The 10984-nt window shown below is 42.1% G+C and overlaps 1 protein-coding gene across 1 annotated transcript in view; it reads left to right on the top strand.

Annotated features, from left to right (window-relative positions):
- Window positions 1–6910: 6910 nt before the first annotated feature.
- Window positions 6911–10984, top strand: part of LARS2 (leucyl-tRNA synthetase 2, mitochondrial) — a 157199-nt gene continuing 153125 nt past the window's right edge. The window contains exon 1 of the mRNA XM_012770326.3: window positions 6911–7012. The gene's annotated coding sequence lies outside the window, so the exon portion shown is untranslated. The remainder of the gene's footprint in view (window positions 7013–10984) is intronic.

The raw sequence follows: 10984 nt of genomic DNA, 5'->3' as shown, positions 1-10984 counted from the left end.
AGACAGATTGTTGATTCCTTAACATTGAGCCCTCAGGCGACAGCACTGTAACTCATGCCTGATGGAAGATTATCTAACGCACGTACTTTCTCCATAAGGCACATGGTGGTCTTCTTGCTCTTAGGAACCCTAGACTACAGTTGGGAGACATTTTATAAGAAATAGTGAAATCACCAAAAAAAGCACAAAAATGTAAAAACTGTAACACTGAATATACTACAAAAAGGACACTGTTTATAGCATGAGAATTGAAACAAGAAGGCAGAGCGTTGCCTTGTTCAACCACAGCTGAGAATGTGCACATAGGGGAACTCAAATTTTTCATGCCTCTATGTCTGCAAATAACCTCTAAAGTGCTATGAGTATTGATTTTAGCAAGTATGCAAATTCAAAAATCTGGAATCCGTGCATAAAGAGAATCAACTGTACTTTCCCATTTAAAAGGATTGCACTTAAAAGACATCTACGGACTGACTACCTACTGTGTGCCATCCGTGGTGGCTGATAGATAACTAGGAGGTGGTAAAGCTGAGAGGTTATTATTAAATCCAAGAGTCCAGGTGGCAGGGAAGGGAAGCCTGACCTGGAGGACTGCAACAGGTGCAAGGTACTACAGTGGAGGGATGTGAAAGATACTTGAGAGAATCGGTAACAAAACTCAGAGACCAATTCTATGTGGAGAGAGGGAGGAGGGCAGAGTCCTTCTCGGTTGTGCAGGCAGGTATAGTGATGCTTTCTGTTATAATGACCAAGAACCCAGGTTGAAGTGGCTCCTGTGCAGGGAGATCCAGAGACGATCTGAGCCCCAGGCAAGGCTTGATCCGGCAGACCCTGCCACGGTACCAGGACCCAATTCCTCTCTCGGCTTCCTGCCTCCAGTCTTAGCAGGCTCCCCCATGGTGGCTCTGGGATGCAGCAGCTCCTGAGGTTTTTATTCCCACACTGCGGGAAAGAGAATCCAGGATCTAGTATTCCCAGCAGATGTTCTGTGCTCTCCTCTGATTGCTCTAGCTTAGGTCCTGTGCCTGGCTGAATGTTCTCTGTGTTCCTGGGATGATGGAACAAATCGAGTGGTTTAAGCCAGACCTTAGACCTGGAGATTGAGGTCAAGTCCACAGACTAAATAACTCAGAATAGGGTCAAGGGTTAGTTTCCTAACCCTTGGAAGGCCAGGAGCAGAGATTAGAAAAGAGGGAGGAATGGATGCTGAGAAACATAATAGATGATTAGCCTATCTATACCTTAAGCGATTTGACTATCACAGCTAGGGCATTTTTATTGAAAAATAATCCACATAGTAGCATGAATCCTGGGGTTTGCCTACATCTCCATAATGAAAGACTGAAAGTTATTCCCAGAAGGTGTGAATCAATGTCTGAAATGTGACAGCTCAGGTAAGAATTTACCTGGCTGTGCCACTGATTTATTTTTGGAAAGGTCACTAAAGCATGGAAATAAATGTCAAATTGGAATTATGTATTACTCTTGCACTTCTAGGTCATTTCTAGTGAGTTTGCCTTACCTAGTGAAGGAAGCAGCAAGGAATGGCCTGGTCTTTTTTTTTACACCAAGGGGAAGAAATGGTCAAGGCAATGGAGATGCTCATTCCTGACTAAATAGCGTAGAATTGGGTTGAGGGTTAGTTTCCTAAAGGTGTTTGGCACAGGCTTCTATGTTAGCAAAAGGGAGTGCAAAGCAAGAAGACAGAGGTAAGGAAAATGAACAGAGGGCAGAGAAGTGAGGCTGCACTGATTCACGTGACACTCAAGATGTTCACGGAGTCCACAAAGAACTCAGCAAATTGGTCATAAAATTTTTACATACTACCCAAATTAATCCAGGATGCCTAAACCTTGGCAGATAGGCAAGGTGCAGTAGAAAGGGAATGAGGAGGTACAAGGTAGGGACCAGAAAGATGATCTGAGAGGATGGTTAGGAAGAGAGGAACAGTGTAGGGGAGAGGGAGGGATAGAAAGAGAGCGAGAGAGAAACTTGGAGGATCAGGCTCCATAAAAGGAAAGACAGTAAGAAAATCCAGGGATACCCAGGCAGGAGGGAGAACTAGAGGGACAGAGATGAGAGTCTCCCTGAGGTCAGGGAACCTGGCCTGTTTATCACTGCAAGTCCATTTCCATACCCAGGGCCTGGCTATTACAGTGTTTGCAGGGCTGGCTGAATTAAAACCAAGGCAACCAGAGAAGGACAACAGGGAGCTGGAGGGGGAGACACATGGGTGAGAGATGTGCAGTGGTTCTGGCTGAAGGTCAAATGCCATAAATGGAAACATAAATAATTGCACTGGAAGGAAAGTGAATTTTGCAAGTGTCCATACTATAGAAGCCTTTTATAATATGGAAAAAAAGGTAGTATAATTTTCTTAAAACAGAGTTAAAAAAATAAATGCTTTTTGTTTTTTAATCACAAAAATAATACATGTCTGTTATAAAAAACTTCAATGTCTTAATATAGAAAACAAAATATTAAAGTCCACCCAATGAGCTCAGTATTTTTTCAGAGATTCTTACCTTTTCAGAGACTTCTCTCCTTCAGTTATTCCTTCCATTTCCTGCATCATTGATTTCTCCTTTTATTAATTTTACCATCTCCACCCCCTTCCAAACGTATTCATGCATTCCCTATTCCTTTGAAATGTACTGAGAAGGGCACAACACAAAACCTGAATTCCACAAAACACTGGCCAGTCCTCTTTAGAAGAGTCAGGTCATGGAAGGCACACAGAGATGGAGGAGCTGTCCCAGATTGGAGGAGACAACGGAGACATAATAACTCAATGTAAGGTGTTTACTGGACTGGATCCCAGACCGGATAACAGAAGGAAACCGCCCTCAATGTGATAAAGACTGTCTGAGAAACAAATTATCTCCCAAATATGGCAGCTTAAAACTACTAACACTATTTCAGATGGCTTCTGGGAAGGGCTTAGCTGGGTGGTTCTGCTTGAGGGCCTCTCATGAGGTCTCAGTCAAGCTGTCAGCTGGTGCTGCAGTCTTTGAAGACTGGACGGGCTTGGAAGATCTGCTATGCACCCATCTGGCTGTCAGCACATGGCTTCAGTGCCTCGCCGCAGAGCCCCCTCCATAGCGTTGCTCATGATGTGGCTTCCCCAAGTAAGTGATGCAAGACAGAGGGAGAGAGAGAGAAAAAGAGAGAAAGATAGAGACCCAAGATGGAAGTGGCAATATCTTTCATAACCCAATTTAGAAACTGACACACTATTCCTTCTGCTGTATTCTATCGATCATACTAATCAACTGTGGTACAATGCAGAAGAAACTACACAAGGGTGTGAATACTGGGGAAGGGGAGAGCTCATTAGAGGTGAGCTACCACAAAGAGTAATTACCACACACTCAAAGTAAGCATTGTATTTAAGGAGAACATTAAAAGCAACCTCATTCAAGTTAGGGGCCAATGGAATAAGACCAGGATGCCCACAGCTGTTATCAACTCTTACAAAAACGTGAAAGAAGGCTCTCCTCTTTGAGGGCTGTTTGTGGTCTCTAGCACTGTTTGATCCTGACCTGCCTCCCCAGTTAAGTTCTGGCCATAGGGAACAAATAATGTCATGGGTGTGACACTTGAGAGGTAAGCTCCTTTAATGAAAGGGTGGGTGGCACATAAATAATATTTCTAAAGACTCACAAATTAGAGTGTAAATAACAACACTCTAAAAGGCATAATATCAAACCTATAGTGATGGGCATCGATTCTATTGAACAAAAAAAAATCTTTATACTTTATTTTTGCGTACAAAGTCCCAGACACTATATTACATTCTTATAGCTGCTATAACAAATTACCACAAATTTGGTGGCTTAAAACAGTACACATTTATTCTCTTACAGGTCTGGATGTCAGAAATCCAAAATCAGTTTCACTGTGACAAAATCAGGATGTTAACAGGGACTTATTCTCTATGGAGGCTCTAGAGGAGGATCTGTTTTCTTTTAAAAAAAAATTATGGTAAAATATATAAAACATACAGTTTACCATTTTAACGTGTACAATTCAATGGCATTCACATTGACATTGTTGTGCAAATATCACCACCACCCATCTCCAGAACTTTTTTCATCTTCCCAAACTGAAACTCTGTACCCCTAAACAGTAATTGCCCACTCCCTCCCTATACCCCACCCTCTGGCCACAACCATTCTACTTTCTGTCTACAGATTTGATTGCTCTAAGTGCATTATATAAGAGGAATCATACAATACTTGTCTTTTGGTGACTTGCTTATTTCTCTTAGCATTAGATTCATCCATGTTTTGGCATGTGCCAGAATTTCCTTCCTTAAAGGCTGAATAATACTCCATCATAGGCATATACCATTTCTTTTAATCCATTCGTCCATTGATGGACACTTGGGTTACTTGCACCTTTTGGCTGTAAAGAACAATGCTGCAATAAACACGGGTGTACAAATATTTCTTCAAGGCCCTGTTTTCAATTCTTTTGGGTATCTACCCAGAAGTAGAGTTGCTGGATCATGTGGGAGAATCTGTATTCCTGCCTATTTCACCTTCATCTTCATGAGCCACACTCTTTGCACTCCTTGGCTCATGGTTCCTTCCTTCATCTTCTAAACCAGCCTTGTAGCATCTTGCTTCAGTGGTCACATTTCCTCTTCTGTCTCAAATGTCCCTCTGTCTCACCCTTATAAGGACACTTGTGATTGCATTTAGGGCCACCTGGGTACTCCAGGATAATCTCCCCATCTTGAGATCTTTAATCACATGTGCAAAGTCTTTTCTGGCACATAAGGTGACATTCACAGGTTCCAGAGATTAGGACCTGGATGTCCATTATTCGGCCTCACACAAGGTAATATAAAAAGTAAAAGGAATACAGAAACATCATTAAGAGAAAAGTCTGTAAATTCCCACTGTCCCTAGAGATCATCATAGGAAATAGTTTGGGATTTCTAGATTTTTTTCCCAGGCATACACTAACAAATGACTTTTATTTCCTTTTCTTTTTTAAAATATCAAAAGTGGGATAACATTCTACACAGCTCAGTGGCTTGTTTCTTTCATTTAATAATGTATTAAAGCAAGCTCTTTATGAGTGAAAGGGATTTACTTTCATGCTACTATCTTCTTTGAAGTAAAAATGGCAACTTTTCAATAAAGCAAGTGACTTTTAGAAAAATTCTATTTGAAATAATCTTCTAGAAATGCCAATGTTAACTTTACTTCATAATAGGAAAGAGATTTTGAATCAAAATTAGGGTAGAGGTTGGCCAGGCACGGTGGCTCACGCCTGTAATCCTAGCACTCTGGGAGGCCCAGGCGGGAGGATTGCTTGAGCTCAGGAGTTTGAGACTAGCCTGAGCAAGAGCGAGACCCCGTCTCTACTATAAATAGAAAGAAATTAGCTAAACAACTAAAAATAGAAAAAATTAGCCGGGCATGGTGGCACATGCCTGTAGCTCCAGCTACTCGGGAGGCTGAGGCAGAAGAATAGTTTGAGCTCAGGAGTTTGAGGTTGCTGTGAGCTAGGCTGATGCCACGGCACTCTAGCCTGGGCAACACAGTGAGACTCTGTCTCAAAAATAAACAAAAAAAACCCAAATAGGGTAGAGGTTGTATTTTGGATAAATTAAAGAAAGGGGCATTCTAGTTATATATGGATGCAGCATGATGTATCTGAAGGCTAATAAACTGCATTAAGTGTGGCAGGTTAATATGACAGTCAATGTTACCATGGTATCGGTTTAAATTAAGCATCTGGTGTTGGGGGTGGGAGAGCTCAAGAGACTTGGGTTGGAATCCTGGCTCTACCATCAACCAGATATGTTACCGTATGCAAACTGTGTCCAATTTCTGGACCTTGGTATCCTTGTCTTCGAATAAAAAGGATTGGACTGGAAGTTCTAAACTCCTTATGATCCTCAATTCTGCAATTTCAGAAAGGTACTATTCTGGCAGGCTAGATCCAGTTTTGAATACCAATCCTTTTACTAAATTGGTGTATGACCTTGAGCAAGATGGTCAGCTCTGGTTGGGATTCAGTTTATTCATCTGCCAAACGAGCAGACTAGACTAGAAAAGAGCTAAATCTTTTCTAGCTTTCACATCCTACGACAGTGAGTTTCAAACTTGAACGTGCCTAAAATGACTTTGAGGTCTTGTTAAAATACAGTCAGGTCATTAGGTCTGGGGGTGGAGGCTGAGTGTTCTCATTTCTAGCAAATTCCCAAGTGAGGCTGATGCTGGTCTGGAGACCACACTTTGAATAACAAGGTGTTTGGATTCTGAATTTTCAGGAAACTGGCTGTGTGCTGGTGATGGCAGGGCATTGGGATACATAAACTCCCCTAGGAAAGGCATCATGCCTTCCTGACTCCTAGCCCACTTACCAGGTAAGAAAAGCACTTTGTCCCCAATCTATGCTCAGTCAGGTAATTCGCCCGACACCTGCCTTCAGGACTAGAAGATCATGGAATATGGAGGAAGGAGGTGCTTCAGTCATCACGCGGTCCAGGGCCAATACCAGTCAAGCAGTAAAGACACCTGCCCGAGCCCAGGAGGCGGCTGTTGCCAGGCTGGGATTCGAACGCTGGCGTCTGGGCCACCACAAGGCTCTTTTCACCACCTGACGCCTAGTTTATTCTGGGGCCACTAAACCAACGGTTCTTATACATCCGCCACAATGGTAATAATTCGAACCCCAGAAGTCTGGAGCTTTGCTGACTCTACACGCGTGGCAAAGGGCGTGGCTTAAAAGCTGTGTCCCCGAGTAGAGCGCAGAGCACGAGACAGCAGCTCTGACGCCGCCGCCCCGCCCCACGGGCTGCCGGGAGTCGCGGACTCGCCCGCGCTAACCTCCTCTCCCGGCTCCGCCCCCGCCTGTCTGTGTCTGTGGCGGCCGCTGTCGATAAAGTTGTTGTTTTGCCAATATGGCGGCGCCCATGGTGACTGGCCCGGCCGTGCTCGCCTGAAGGTGGGAAACAGGCATAGAGGAGCTACAGGTCAGAGCCTATGAGCAGGTAAACCGCTGACCGGGGCTCAGCAGAACAAGAAGCGTGGCCCGATCTTCTCTCTCCTCGGATCGAGAGGTTCGACTTGCTGAGGCAGGAAGGGAAGGTGAGGGCTGGGTTAGGTGGTCCTGGAACCTTGGAGTTTCCAAAGTGGAAAGTCTCTGAGATCCAGGTCTTCAGGCTCTTTGAACCACCAACCACATTGATAGTTCTGGACTCTTTCCCAGAAAAACGCATAAGTACACATAGTTTTTTACTCAAGTCTCCCTTTCCACTGTTCCCTTACCTCAGTTCATCCCTGGATCTTTGCTCCCTGGCTTTTGGACCCAGCTGAAGGTCATCCATAACATCTCCAGGACTCATTGCCACAACATGTTAGGGCTCGAAGTTCCTCAGAAATCATCTGGGTCTACTTCCTTATCTTACAGAGAGAGAAGATGAGGTTCCAGACAGGAAAATAGTTTGCCTGAGATTACACAGGAATGCGTAGCTGCAAAACTCAAGATATGTATTTTTTGTCACAACACTTACGTTTCTTTAAGAAGAATTTTCCCAGGTACATTCCATTTATTTATTTATTTAGAGACAGACTGTTGCCTGGGCTAGAGCGCCGTGGTGTCAGCCTAGCTTACAGCAACCTCAAACTCCTGGACTCAAGTGATTCTCCTGCCTCAGACTCCTGGGTAGCTGGGACTACAGGCACGCGTCACCATTCCCGGCTAATTCTTTCTATTTTTAGTTGTCTGGCTAATTTCTTTTTATTTTAAGTAGAGACAGGGTCTCGCTCTTGCTCAGGCTGGTCTCGAACTCCTGAGCTCAAGCAATCCTGCCACACCACGCCAGGCCCCAGGTACATTCTTGTGCTTTCTTTTGGGTGTACACAGATGCTTTCATGTGCCTCTCCCATGTATTCTGTTTCTTTGTCTTCTTCTCCTAGGTTTCTCTGTCCATATAATAGGATCATAATTTTGGATCCAGTTCTCAGGACCCTCATATTCTCAAAAACCTTATCCTTAAGCCCCAAGTGAGATTCTGGTCAGGGCTGATTCTAATGAGGGGTGGAGTATTGGGGAATGATTCTTTGGAAAGATGTGGAAGAAGAGACAAGATTCCAAACATAGGGAAGGAACTGGATGAGCTAGAGCTAAAGAAGAAAAGGGCCTAGTTGATCATAAATAAAAGACATAAGCCACAACTTTCACATTTATGGTATCCACATAGCCCTCTAAAAAAATGTCTGCTTCTTGCTGTCAAAAACAGGCTGTGCCCATCAAGGCTTTTGTGGAGGGGTACTTGAGTGGCTAAGAGCAGGACCTAGGAAATAAAGGAAGGGAATAGAAAGTTCTGTAATGAATCATTGCCATGAATACAGACTATATTTTGATTTTTGTGAATCCTCCTAGTGAATCAGAATCTGAGGGTGATCCTGGGGATCCCTAATCCTGACTTTTTAAGAAAAATCAAGAATTTTCTTAAAAGTCATGATTCACATTACCAGGTTGCTCCCAGAGAGGTGGAATCAATTTACATTCCCACCAGCAGTTTATAAAAATGCATATTTCTTTTGATTTAAACAAATTTTTGCTAATCTGATAAGTAAACTATTTCATCGTTGTTTTAATATGCATTTACTTGATTTGTTGTAAAGTTGATCTTTTTCATATTACCCAGTTGTATAATATGTCCCCTTTCCTATTTTCCTTTACCTATTTTTAAAATTAGGTTTTTAGCGTTTCTCTTCTCACACATGAATTTAAAAGTAGAGTAAACTTTTGTCATTGCAGTTTTCATAAACCTTTTCTCTGGCTAGTTATTTGCTTTCTAATTTTGTTTATTGTGTTTCTGATATATAGATACTTTACATTTTTAGAATCATATTTATTAATATTTTCCTTTGTGAATTTTTCCATTGTTTTTATGCTTAGGGGAGAACATCCTGCACCTTGTAAAGATTTATTAAATACTCACCTGTGTTTTCAGCTTTGTTTTATAGTATTTTTTTGGGGGGGGGCCAAACCACGTGGCTTTATTATACACTCGTGGACGAGGTTCTGGGGCCCCAAGAGCGGGGGCCCCGGAAGTCGCCCGTTTTATAGTATTTTTAAAAAACATTCTTTAATTGTCTGGGATTTACTCTGGTTTATGAGTTGAGGTCAGGCTCTAATTTTAATTTTTCTCCTATTCATTGAATAATCTATTGCTTTCTAATCTGCTTGTGATGGGATTTACTGTGGTTTATGATTTGAGGTCAGGCTCTAATTTTAATGTTTCCCTCATTCGTTGAATAATCTATTGCTTTCTAATCTGCTTGTGCTTTTTTTTTTTTAATGAACTTTATTTATTTATTTTAAGACAGGGTCTGGCTCTATCACCCCAGCTAGAGCGTAGTGATGTCATCATAGCTCACTGCAACCTCAAACTCCTGGGCTTGAGCGATCCTCCTGCCTCAGCCTCCTGGTTAGCTGGGACTATAGGCACATGTCACCACACTGGGCTAATTTTTCTATTTTTAGTACAGACAGGGATCTTGTTCTTACTGAGGCTGGTCTTGTACTTCTGGCCTTAAGTGATCCTCCCTCCTTGGCCTCCCAAAGTGCTAGGATTACAGGCATGAGACATTGCACCTGGCCTTAAATGAACTTTAAATTCTTTAAAATACCCAGATCTGTTTCAAGTCCATTGGTTTATTTATGCAAAGGAGAGGTTATTAGTGAGCCAGGTATTATGTAAACATTTTTAGAAAACTTGTTCTTGTTGTATGGACAGGGAGTGTTGTTATCATGTGTTGTTTATGATTTGGTGTAGAGTGTAAGTAAGTTACAGAGACAGGATTAGAATTTTAAGTGAATGAATAACCATTCTTTATATTGCTCATATTGGGGATCTGTCTGTACTCTTTGATGTTTCATTCATTACAATGTCTAACCGGCATTGAAACCAAAAACTTGTGAAATTGCAATTCAGGTCAATTTGTATCTTATACTTTTGTTGTTTCCCATTGTTTCTATTTGAGAAGATAGTGGAGAGCACTCTTTTGTGTCCTTAGGCAATGCTTTCTAGGAGAGAAACGTCAGGCATGTATCTTTGTGCCCTCTGCTAAACAGGCATTCTTTGGCTTGCAAAGGTATGGAAATGCTGACTTACCAAGAGAACGATACAATCGATGACTCCTGTAGATAGAAACCTAAGCCCTAAAAATAAATGTAATTGCCTTAAATGTACAAAGTATATATTAGGCTGGTCATATGGAATTGCTAATATTTAACCAGTTTCATATAGTTCACCTTAATACCTGCAGTCACATCTAAGCTTTCAAATAGCCAAGCCTAACTAATAGGGAGATTGGATTTTTAGATTCTACCACTAAAGAAGCAAGAGATGTTTAGTCTGGGTGCATTGACTCACGCCTGTAATCCTAGCACTCTGGGAGGCCAAGGCAGGAGAATTGCTTGTGTTCAGGAGTTAGAGACCAACCTGAGCAAGAGTGAGATTCTGTCTTTACAAAAAAATAGAAAAATTAGCTGGGCGCAGTGGCTTATACCTGTAGCCCCAGCTACTCAGGAGGCTGAGGCAGGAGGATTGCTTGAGCCAGGAGTTTGAGGTTGTGGGGGGGCGGGGAGCAAGAGGTGTTTAATACATTGGTAATTGGTATATCAACAACTTTGGCAGACCAACTTGTAAGATGCCAACACTATAATGCCATTTTAATGTGAGTAAACCCACTTATATAAGCCTATATTGTCCTTCCCAGCAACATTTGTGATCCAGCAGGCTATACCCTATAGATATGGAAAGAATTTTGAGAGTATATCAAAGAACTAACACCAGCTTAGAGTGCCAGGTTTTTTTATTTCTCTCTTGTTTTTAAAAGATCTGTTTTCACTGTAGCACTTCTCAAATGCTATTATGCAAGAAGGCAGAAAGTTTAGGGAATTTAGTCATAAATCTTAAGTATTTGATGAAATCTCACCTCAACCCTTT

The sequence above is a fragment of the Microcebus murinus genome, chromosome 1 (genome assembly GCF_040939455.1).
Source record: "Microcebus murinus isolate Inina chromosome 1, M.murinus_Inina_mat1.0, whole genome shotgun sequence".
NCBI classification, from domain to species: Eukaryota; Metazoa; Chordata; class Mammalia; order Primates; family Cheirogaleidae; genus Microcebus; species Microcebus murinus.
This window is presented reverse-complemented; position numbering and strand designations above follow the sequence as displayed.